The sequence below is a fragment of the Mesoplodon mirus genome (genome assembly GCF_964341445.2).
Source record: "Mesoplodon mirus genome assembly, chromosome: 2".
NCBI classification, from domain to species: Eukaryota; Metazoa; Chordata; class Mammalia; order Artiodactyla; family Ziphiidae; genus Mesoplodon; species Mesoplodon mirus.
The window spans coordinates 104,233,041-104,244,950 of NC_138977.1; the positions used below are offsets into that span (position 1 = coordinate 104,233,041).

Here is an 11,910-nt window from a genome sequence, read left to right on the forward strand (position 1 = left end):
GCACCATTATCATTGACATTACCTGTTGTTTTGTCTCTCCTGTAGAGAGGGAAGGAGAGTCTATGATCACATAGTATACTATCATGCAGATTAGTTCACTTAAACCATCCCTATTTGGAACTGGCATACTTCTTAAATGTGCTAATAATGTAGCTGTTTTCATGTCAAATTATTTTCAAAACATAAATATTAAGTGTTTTGTACGTTTTTCACCCCACAGGAATTTTATATACCTGCTATACACAAGGAAATTAGATAAAGAGGAGTACTATGCCTTAAGGTATTAGTCCATCTTACTTTTTTCCAAGATATCAAGATATGCATAGTGTGACATTGTTTTATGGAAAATCTGATTAAGACAATAAACACACGAAAACATAGAATCTCTGTTGTGAAGTAATATGATTTTGAATAACATTATATTGATTCAGAAGATAGTACATTTTCCATTGGATAATAAACTTTTTTTTTTTTTTTTTGGTCTACCAGCATTCTTTTTCTGGAAAAGCCCTTCCCTGACCTGAGAGGCTATCAGTAAAAGGCCCCACCTCCTCCACCATGGGTGGTTCCCTGGGCCAATCATAGGCATCTCAGGACTTTTTTCTTTACTCAAGGCAATGGGTAGGAGGGCTCTATTTTTGAGGGACTGTTAGCCTACCACTAAGGAAAATCTAAGTCTAGAGCCAATAAGCCTGTCTTTACCACCTTAGTGGGGAGTATCTGGCCATGAATAAAGACAGAGGAGAGGAAAGTTAAGATGTGGCTAGAGATCAAGACATTGTTTAAGCTCCTGGATCTAGCCTCAACTCTGCCATTTGTAGATCCTTATATTTTTAATTAGATGAGTCAATATATTTCTTCTTTTCACTTAAGCTACTGTTAATTGATTTTCTGTCACTTGCAACCAAAGAATTCTGGCCAAAATACATACAGTTTTTTGTTTATTCTTAATTTCTAGACAATAAAAATATAGAAATATTAATTCTGATAAATTTATAACTCAAGATATATCAAAATATTTTAAAACCAATCAAATAATAAACTTAATCTATTAACTCATCCCAAAATTTTATGAAAAACATTTCATTTTAGAATACTATGCTAGGCAGATACTTAGTTACAACCATATCACATAACATAGCATAGTTGTTATAGGTGTGGGCTCTGGAATTCAGTTGTCTGATTTTGAATCCCAGCTCCACTAATTATAAACTCTCTGATTTTGACTTCTCCTTACCTCAGTTTCCTTATTTATAAATTAAGTTTACAAGGGGACAATCCTCACAGAGCTATGGTGAGAGTTCAATGTAATAATACATGTAAATTGTGCCTGGCACGTAGTAAGTGGTCTATGAATATAGCTACTATTATTAATGCAATTATTCTTTGAGTCCTTGAAAAAAATTATATCATAATGAAGGCTATTAGTGGTAGCTGTAGGAATGTCAGTGATGAAAAGAGAAGGGAAAACTGCTATAGAGATACTGGTGGACTGCACTCTCGGAAAGCAACCTGATGAAATAGTATTCCAGATAAAAGCCAACTGATCTGCTTATTTGCAAGTTGGCATGAGGCATAACAGTGCATTTTATAGATATATATGCCATCATCTAGAATCATTCTATATGGGCAAAAGGAAAGTAAAGTAGAAGCAACATTTTCATATTATTTATTCTGTTTGATAATTTGTATTGTTGAGGAATTTTAAGAGATTGGAGACATGTAATATGGTGTTATTGACATAGTGTATTTAAGCCTAATAATGAAATATAGCCCATGTGTCTGAGGATAATTTTACTATTGTATGTGTATATGTGAGAACTGTCTTCTACCTCACTTTCACATGAAAGAGAAATAGGGACAAATCTACAGTCATCAGCATACGTCAAGGGATCTATCAACGATTATCATGCTGATGTGCGTCACTCAAGGCGAGGAAGCCATAAATAGAGAAGGGATTAGCGTTGGTACAAAGACTAGAAAGAAAACAGGTAGATAGATTTTCCTGAAAAATTTTTATAGTCAGTATTATTGCAACTCACTAGCTAAAAACCCACCAATATTGGGATCTTGTGGAGTCCATGTGATTCAGCAGGGGATTGTTTATACACTCGGAAGGTAGTTTATTGCTAACACCTAGTCTGTGATTTCTCAAGGGACCTGGATCTGCAAATCAATAGAGAAGAACTCCTTAGTAAAGTGTAATCCACCTTTACTCATACGATTCCTTTCAGTCTAGAAAGGGTAAAATGGGAATTATATGGCCTGGTCCATCACTATCACTAAACCCTTGTCAAAGTCTAATACACAAAAATTTTTCATAATTCTAAAATTATATATGTTTAAATTTGTGACATTACATGTACATAAAGAGAGGTGATTCTAAGTTAATGTGGTTTGAAATTACAAACATATTTAATAAAGGTATAATTTTTGAACTTTAATCGACAAAGTACTTATGCACTAGAGACCAGTTTTGGACATGATCCAGTCTCTATAGTATATCACTCGAGTGTAGACTCCAGGTTTGTTTGGAAGGGCACACTCATCTCCTCAGCTTACAATACCAGCAAGGAATCAACTGCATTTATAATCTGTACCAACCAGAGGTCCACCAGAGTCACCCTAGAGAGAAAAAGGAAATATACAATTAATATAAAGATGAATAGTGCTTACTTTTCTCTTCTGTAGCAAAGACAAGGAGAAACAGAAGGAAAAAAACCTAGATATTTCAATATTAAAATGATTCTAGTCAAGAACAATTTTGTTTTGTTTTGTTTTCTTGCTGTGCCATGCAGCATATGGGATCTTAGTTCCCCGAGGGATTGAAACTGTGCCTCTTGCAGTGGAAGTGTGGAGTCAACCACTGGACCTCTAGGGAACTCCCCAAGAACATTTTTGGATTCTATAATCCAAATAATCCATTTATTTAAATCAAAGACATCAGTACATGTCTTTGGATATAACAATATAATAAGAAGAAATATGTCTGAAAAATTTCAACTCAATTATTACCTAAAAGAGATATTTAAGGTATTGTTGCCTATGGCATCATCAGTATGCTGAGGAATTCTCTGATTATCTCCCCAAACTCTCCTATTTTCACTCAGATGTTGAAAAAAGAAGTAGTTTATATTTACTCACCACCAGCACTGGGCTACTTCTCTTCCAATCTTGTGGAAACATCGCTCCCGTTCTCAGAATTGTGTAATTTGACTAAACTACCCTCTATACTCCTTTATGGTTTTCATTTACTGATGTTTAGGCCATTCTTCCAGAAAGATGGGACACCTTAACATCTGGATTTTCCTTTGCTCTAATCTTTCCCATCATCCTGGATAACTTCAACACCCATTGGATGAAAGCATAGTCTTTTGGTTTCTTTGATTCTAATCATCTTCATATTTATTAAATATTTCTGTGTCTCTCTTTGTCATCACCTGGATCAGCTCCACCTCTGAAATGCTACTAATAGCATTACAATTGCAGTGTTTTCACTCCACTACTTTTTAACTCTACTTCTGCCCTTCAACCTCTCAACCATTAAGAATGCTAATTTTTGACTCCTCCGTTCTCTCCTAGTGTATTAACTTACCTCTTACTTTCCATCTTTCTTTATGTGACGATATTCCATAATTTATCCATACCACTACTCTTTCAACAACATTCTTAGCTTCTTATCTTCCTCCCTACTGTAATCTGGGCCAACCATACACTGTGAAAGAAAACCATGTTACAAATTTACATCCTCAAACCAACACCTCTACCCAGTAGTTATGTGTCCCAAGCCATATTCCTTTCTCATTAAAAAAAAATCATTATTTATTTTTTTATTGTATAAAATGCACATAACATAAAAATTACCATTTTAAGCATTTTAAGTATGCAATTCAATGGCATTACATACATTCATGTTGTGCTATCATCACCACCATCCATCTTCAGAACTTTTTTCCAGCTTGCAAAACTGAAACTCTATACCCATTGAAAGTTATTCCCCATTGTCCCCTTCCCCCAGCTCCTGGCAAACACCATTCTACTTTTGGTCTCTATGAATCTGACTACTTTAAGTACCTCATATGAGTGAAGTTGTACAGTATTTGTACTTTTGTGACTGGCTTATTTCACTTAGCATAATGACTTCAAGTTCATCCACGTTGTAGCATGTCTCAGAATTTCCTTCTTTTTAAGGCTGAATAATATTTAATTTTATGCATATATCACATTTTGCTTATCCATTTACCCATCAATGGAAAGTTGTGTTGCTTCAATCTTTTGGCTATTATGAATAATGTTGCTATGAATATGGATGTAAAAATATCTGTGTCCCTGCTTTTAATTCTTTTGGGTAAATACCTAGAAGTGGAAATGCTGGATCATATGGTAATCTATTTTTAATTTTTTTGAAAAATTGCCATGCTGCTTTTTATATAGGCTCACCATGTTATGCTCCCACCAGCAACATACAAGGCTCATTTCATAATTTTTAAATTTCTCATTCTGAACCTAGTGCCTTAGTTCATTTTAAATTCATAGAATAAGTAGAGAGTAACAGGTAGCAATCTCTACATTTCTTGTCCTTGGCTCTTTTGATTTCCCAGCTCAACTACATCAGCCTACATCTGTATTTACTCTCCTTTTCAGACAAATGGATGTATTTGGTTCTTTCCAAGGTTAATCCCCCCATCTGTTCTTTGAACCAAGGACCTTGTTCTATCAATAATTGTTCTGTGTATTTGTTTTTTCCTAATATGCCTTCATTTCCTCCACTGTCATTTCTCTCCAGGCATATACATTTGTTTGTTTGGTTGGTTTTGGTCTTGGCTGCCTGAAAAATGACAAACTTTCTGGATTTTAAGACCTCCTCTATTGCCCTAATTATCTTTCTCTCATAGCTAAGTGACTTGAAGTAGTAGTCTATACTGAAGTTTCCAGTTTCTCATTCCATTCTCCACTTCTTTTTTTATTTTAAAATTGAGTTATGATTAACATACAATATTATGTTTCAGGTGTATAACATAGTGATTTGATTTTTTATACATTATGAAATGATCACTACGGTAAATCCAGGTACCATCTGTCACCGTACAAAGTTGTTACAATATTATTGACTACATTTCCTATGTGTACGTTACAACCTTATTTATTTTATAGTTGGAATTTTGTATCTCTTAATCCCCTTCACCTATTTCATCTGTCTCCCCACCGCCTCCCCTCTGGTAACCACCAGATTGTTCTCTGTTCCTATAAGTCTGCTTCTGTTTTGTTTTTCAGATTCCACATATAAGTGAAATCATATGGTAATTGTTGTTCTGTCTGGCTTATTACACTTAGCACAATACCCTTCAGGTCCATCCATGTTTCTACAAATGGCAAGATTTCATTCTTTTTTTTATTGCTGAATAATATTCCAGTGTGTGTGTGTGTGTGTGTCTGTGAGTATGTGTATACACCACATCTTCTTTATCCATTCACCTATTGATGGACACTTACGTTGCTTCCATAGCATACGGTAGTTCTATTTTTAATTTTTTGAGGAACCTCCATATTGTTTTCCAAAATGGCTGCATCAACTTACATTCCCACCAACAGTGCACAAGGGTTTCCTTGTCTTCACATTCTCTCCATCACTTGTTTCTTGTCTTTTTCATAATTGCCATTATGACAGGTGTGAGGTGATATCTCATTATGGTTTTGATTTGCATTTCCCTAATGATTAGTGATGTTGAGCATCTTTTCATGTGGCAAGAATAGTATGCAATGGGGAAAAGACAGTCTCTTTAATAGATGGTTCTACGGAAACTGGACAGCTACATGCAAAAGAATGAAGCTGAACCATTTTCTTACACTATATACAAAAATAAACTCAAAATGGGTTAAAGACTTCAATGTAAGACCTGAAACCATAAAACTCCTAGAAGAAAACATAGGCGGTAACCTCTTTGACATTGATCTTAGCAATATTTTTTTGGATATGTCTCCTCAGGCAAGGGCAAGAAAAGCAAACATAAATGAGACTATAGCAAACTAAAAATCTTTTGCTCAACTTACTTCTAAATGGTTTTTCCACCAATGCACCTTTCCAAACTTTACCAATAAGCAACTGTTGAATTTGATAGACACTTTCCAGCACTTATCTTACTTGACCTCTTGATGTCATATGTTAACCATCCCCTTTTTTTCTGATCCCTGGACCCCCGTGAGACCAATTTCTTATGCTTTTCTGTCTTTCTGATCTTTCTTATCTCTTACTGTTAGCCCTTTAAAAGCATGTATACCTGAGTTCTGTTACTTAGCTGCTTCTTATTTTATGTACTTTATCTGAGCTATTGTATCCATACTCATGAATTTAACTACCACCCAGATGACAATGACTTTTAGGTATATATCTCTAGCTGAACTTTTTCCTGAGCTCAAGGTTTTTATTTACAATGATATAATGGACATATGTACCTGGATATTCCACAGGCATCTCAAATTTAGCAAACCCCAAACTGAACTTTTACCCTCCTTAAACCTGCTCTTTCTCCTATATACCCTCTCTCCAGTTGCTCAGGGAAAAATATAGAGTTAGCAGGTATAACTCCATTTTCTCCTTCCTCGCATCTAATCAGTCTCACAGTCCTGGTCACTCAACTGTCTTATGGTCTTTTCATTCTTACTGTGTCTTAGTTGAAGCCCTTATTACCTTTCACAGGAAAAATATTTTAATAGAGCCCACTATCTCTAGCTTTCTTGCTTCTAGTCCATCTGACACTCTGTGTGTATTGAATCTGGCAGTTAGAAAATCATTAGTAATCTTGGCTAGAATAATTTCAGTGGACTAGTAGGGCAAAAGTCTGCAAGCAGTGGGTCAGAGAGTGAATAAACTGAGAATGTGAAACATTGTTGTAAACTATTCTTTAAAGATTTGACCAAGAAGGGAATAAGAAAGAGTAGGATATATTAAAGGAGAGACCTAATAATGTTTGCAGAATATGTGGAAGAGTGAATTAGAGTGGAAGTTTGGAAAATATGGGAAAAGTTCAAAATTAATGAAAAGTTCAAATACCTGTGTAGATGAAAACAGAGTGGATAAAGAACCCAGATAAGAGATTAGCTTTTCTTTTCTTCCTAATAGATTTATATTTGTACTTATCCTTACCTTCTAAGCTGAGGATGAACAAGTTTCTTCTGCTATTCAATCAGGAAGTAAAGAAATTAAAAGAGTAGTTGCTGTCATTTTTTTTTTCTAGTTAGTAGGAGGAAATGTCATTTGTTAAGGAATATAAGGGCGTGGTGGGATACATTCAAAGAACATAATAAAAGTTTGACATAGCACCATAAAAGATGCATTAAAGGATTCTACAGTGTGTTAAGGGCCCAGCTGTAACTACATGACACAAGGTTTTAGCTGTGCTCAGGAGATTGCATATAAGAGCAAATAAGGTAAATAGATTGCTATGTGTTTGGAGATTAGGATGGGTGTGGGGGGAATTAGAAGATGGTGAAATCATTGAGGGCGCTGTCAATAGAGTGGTTGAAATAATAAAACATGGGCTCTAGGCTGCACAAAGTTAGAAGAGAGTCATGGGTTTGAGAGTAATGGACTGAAAGAAAATTGAGAGAAACAAGAATTTAAGTTTGTCATGACTTTGAAGAATAGGTTTAATGGGACATTTGCGAAGTTGGGAATCTGTAATAAGAAACTATAATTATGTATTACAAGTGCTTGTTTGCATGCCTTCTAGCTCCTAGAGTACAAGAATAATGAGTAAAGTGAATTGAATGAATAAAATAAGGGTCCTTCTGGATTTATCACTGATTCTGCCTGCCTAAATAACTTACAGTAGTACTTTAGTAGTTCTAGGACTATTGCTTATAAAGCGCATCAGAGGTATTTGAAGTATATTAAACATATGGAGAGGCAACTTAGTGTAGCATTCAGAGTATAGGCTGTGGAGTCTAATTTCCTGAATTTAAATCTCAGTTCTGCCACTTAATACCTGTGTTAGTTTAGACACATTACTTGACCTCTTTGTCTCAGTCTCTTCATTTGAGAAATAGGGTTTATAATAGTATAAACAAACATCACAAGATTGTCATAACTTGACTAAATTATTATTTGTAAAGAGCTCAAAAACAGTGCCTGGCACATGAAGATGCTATATAAGGGTTGTCAAATAAATAAAACATTTAGGATGTGGGAGCCACGCTAAATCAAGAAAGGTCCGTGATCCATAGGTTTTTTGTTGGACCCAGTTGTGATTCCCAGTCAAAGAGGGCCAGTTGAACTAAAGCCACCAATATTCAATTTAATCTCTTCATTGCTTATTCCAGATTGAGTCTCATCCCCACTCCCATTCAAAGCTTCTTATAACAATAAGGGTGCTTTAACTCAATAGTACTTTAATGAGACCTATCAGATAGCAATATAATTTTAATCAGGTACTTTGACTATGAAACACACATAAGTCTTTAAAAATTGTCAGTCTTTTGAGACAATTGAACAGGTTAATTGGAAATTAAAAAACATATGAAAAAGATCTTTTTGAAAATGGAATAAGCAGATTTACCTGGCAGGCATCCACACTTCCCTTCAGGAACCCGACACACAACATTCCAGGTTTGATTGCACCACCATATACCACTTTACTGTTGTAGGCCTTATTATCTATAATCTTCACTAATCCTTTTTGGAGTATATTGGGATTTGTTCCTAAAGGAAAAAATATATATATAACATTTGCTAAAGTCAATATTAATCTCTCTGGCTAGATTATTAGTATCTAACACTATGTAAAATTTCCAAATCAGTGTAAAACATGTTTTAATTAAACTTGTATTTGTGTGCTTTCTTAATAACAAAGAAGTATGTTATGAATACACCAAACTATTGTTAAAAATCATCATATTTAGAAATACTTAGTGTGTCCATCAATGTGTGATGGGATAGTTTTTACTTTTGAATTGTTTTGGAAGTTTATATTTATTACCTGTATGGTTTAGAAAACAAAACAAAAAATTCATATTCCAGAAATATACATTTTATGATCATTTTTAGATTTTCTACTGTTTGTTACTAAAATTCTGAGTCTTGGAATTTTGTGGTTTATTTTTTTCTGCTTTCAAATGCATTTATGAACACAAACAGCCACTAAATCTTTACATTATTAGGGTCATGGTTTCAATGGTCTTTGCTCAAGTATTGCTTTGTCACAGAGAGCTACTCATTTTACCCTATCAAAAATGTCCAAATCCCCTGTAGTTCTTACTTTTGCTATGGTACTTACCTGCATAAAATATGCTATGTAGTCTATTATTTATTGTATCTCGTGATTATTGTCTGTCTTTCTTTGCTAAGAATGTAAGCTTTGTAAGGGCAGGAATATTTGCCTATTTTATTCATTAATATATCCAAACGACCTAGGACAATACTTGGAATAAAGGTCGTAATCAAAATAAATATTTATTGAATGAGTGAATGAATAAATGAAATGGAGGAAAATGAATTACTTATTCAAATAATCACTTCTGTAAAAACCACCATTCTTAAGGGAAATCAAGGTAAACAGCTCTATGAAATTGTGGTTTCTATATGAATGTTGTTGAGGATGATTTTCAACCCATTGCACATTACCTCCTTTAAGATGACCCAGAGAAAGAGAGTATTTCTCAGGTTTAATTGTGATTCTGAGTATTTTTTTTTGACTCCTAAAACTCAAACCATGTAATGATGGAAGGCTAGGAACTCACCATCAGACTTTAATGTTCCCTATCCAGTGACCACCACATCAGAACTGGGTGGGAATGCATAAGAAGCTTCTGGAAGACATGCTTTTCAGATGTTGCTTGTATAGAATACTGGTGAAGACAGATGCACAAGAGCAATGTCATTATCGTGTGCTGCTGGTGTAGTGGTAGTTTTCATGAATTATAATATCCTTGACACTTTGCTGTATTTGTGGATCACTTAAAAGAAGCCTCAAACTAACATTCCATTCTTTGGGATCCCTGGCACTAAAGAAAATAAATTTTATTAAAAGTCCTGTATATTGGAGTTGTAGGAATTAATATCTTATACTTTTTTAAAGAACTAGATAAGTTTTGAATTCCCATAGTGCATATAAGCATACAAAAGCAAAGCTATATGTAAGAAAAAAATTAAAATAATGATAACATGAATAGACTTTGAATAACTCAATAAGCTCTATTTTAAAGGATAACTCAAGTAAACTACATATTATTCTTTTTTGTACAGAAAAGACTCAAGGGAATTTAGAAAGATAAATATAATAACAAGATAATAAGACTAAATAAAAAGTGGACAAGGATATGGGACAGAGTGAACTTGTGGAAATTAAGGAAATAGTCTAAATCCTCTTTTATATGCATTAAAAACTATAAATAGAAAATATTTCTGACTTTTACTATTACTTGTTAATCAAGGGTTGTACATTAAGCACTGAAAGTAGTACTGTCAGAACAATTTAAAACTCTCAAGTTTGAGAGGGATTTTTGTTTACATATAAAAACAATAAGTGCTATATAGAACCAACAGAAATTAGTGAAATGAACCATCAAACAAAAGGGTAAAAAAGTTTTAGGTATAAAAAAGTAAACTTTTGGGCTTCCCTGGAGGCGCAGTGGTTGAGAGTCCGCCTGCCAATGCAGGAAACACGGGTTTGTGCCCCGGTCCGGGAGGATCCCACATGCCGCGGAGCAGCTGGGCCCGTGAGCCATGGCCGCTGAGCCTGCGCGTCCGGAGCCTGTGCTCCGCAATGGGAGAAACCACAACAGTGAGAGGCCCGCGTACCACAAAAAAACAAAAAAACAAAAAACAAAACAAAAAGTAAACTTTTGGTGTAATAATATATCCTTTAAAGAAATAATCATTTCAAGTAGAGGTATAACATATATGGGAGGATGCAGGATGGATTCAAATACTTATGATTAAGTAAATGTGACCAAATGTAATAATGATGAGAAAGGAATAGAAGACCCATATTCAATTTGGGATTTATAATTTCCTTATAAAATTGATTAAGTAGATTTAGCTTAGTGATTCTCAACTGAGAGCTATTTTGTCTTCCAAGAGACATTTGCTAATGTCTAGAGACATTTTTGGTTGTCAGTCTTGTCCTCCAGACACTGACATTTGGTGTTTAGAGGACAAGGATGCTCCTAAACATGCTATAATGCACAGGCTAGTCCCCCACCACAAAGAATTATTTGGTCCAAAATGTCAGTAGTGCCACTGTTGACAACCCTGTTCTAGTCTGAATATATATATATATATATATATATATATATATATATATATTTTTTATATTTATGTATTACTGATAATTCATTGAGTAATTATGAGCTATACCTCACAATATTGTACAGCTGGAAGCATAGTTGTATGACTATATTCTTGAAAGATATGTATCGGACTTTTAGGTACTTGAGTGAATTTGAGGACTTTAAGTGGTCCAGAGCTTACTTTAAGGAACAGTGAGCAGCAGTGACAAGCCAGCTGTTACTAATCAGAGTGGCTCCACATTGGTGGACATTGTTCTGTTCTGTTGAAGGCTAGCTTGCCAGGACCATTCCCATTCCTCGGCATCCATGCCCCCGGCTATCTTGCTTCCAGAGGGAGTTATTGTGTGCTCGATTTTCAAAATCGAGTCATTAGCATATAATATTGATACCACTTATGCATGCATTCCTATAGTAAACAACCTTCCTATAATATGGGTCACTGTTAACTTTTAACTGAGAAAAAACACAGTCTTGGAAAAGTCAGGACTACTTTACTAATGACATGAGATTTCCTGAGAATTCATTCAAAGTAGGTTGACATCTTTCTCCCCCATCCTCATCACTCACATACATCTTTTTGTGCATGGTTCGGCCTTGCTATGACCTGTTGAAAGAGGTAGGTGG

At 34.8% G+C, this 11,910-nt stretch overlaps 1 pseudogene across 1 annotated transcript in view; it reads right to left on the minus strand.

The window, feature by feature from the left end:
- Positions 1 to 2,463: 2,463 nt before the first annotated feature.
- Positions 2,464 to 11,910, minus strand: part of LOC309815969 (transmembrane protease serine 11C-like) — a 46,087-nt pseudogene continuing 36,640 nt past the window's right edge. Inside the window, exons 2-5 of the transcript in view lie at positions 11,468 to 11,610; positions 9,736 to 9,999; positions 8,556 to 8,698; positions 2,464 to 2,625 (exon numbers count right to left, since the gene is read on the minus strand). The product of the transcript in view is annotated as a transmembrane protease serine 11C-like (transcript). The remainder of the gene's footprint in view (positions 2,626 to 8,555; positions 8,699 to 9,735; positions 10,000 to 11,467; positions 11,611 to 11,910) is intronic.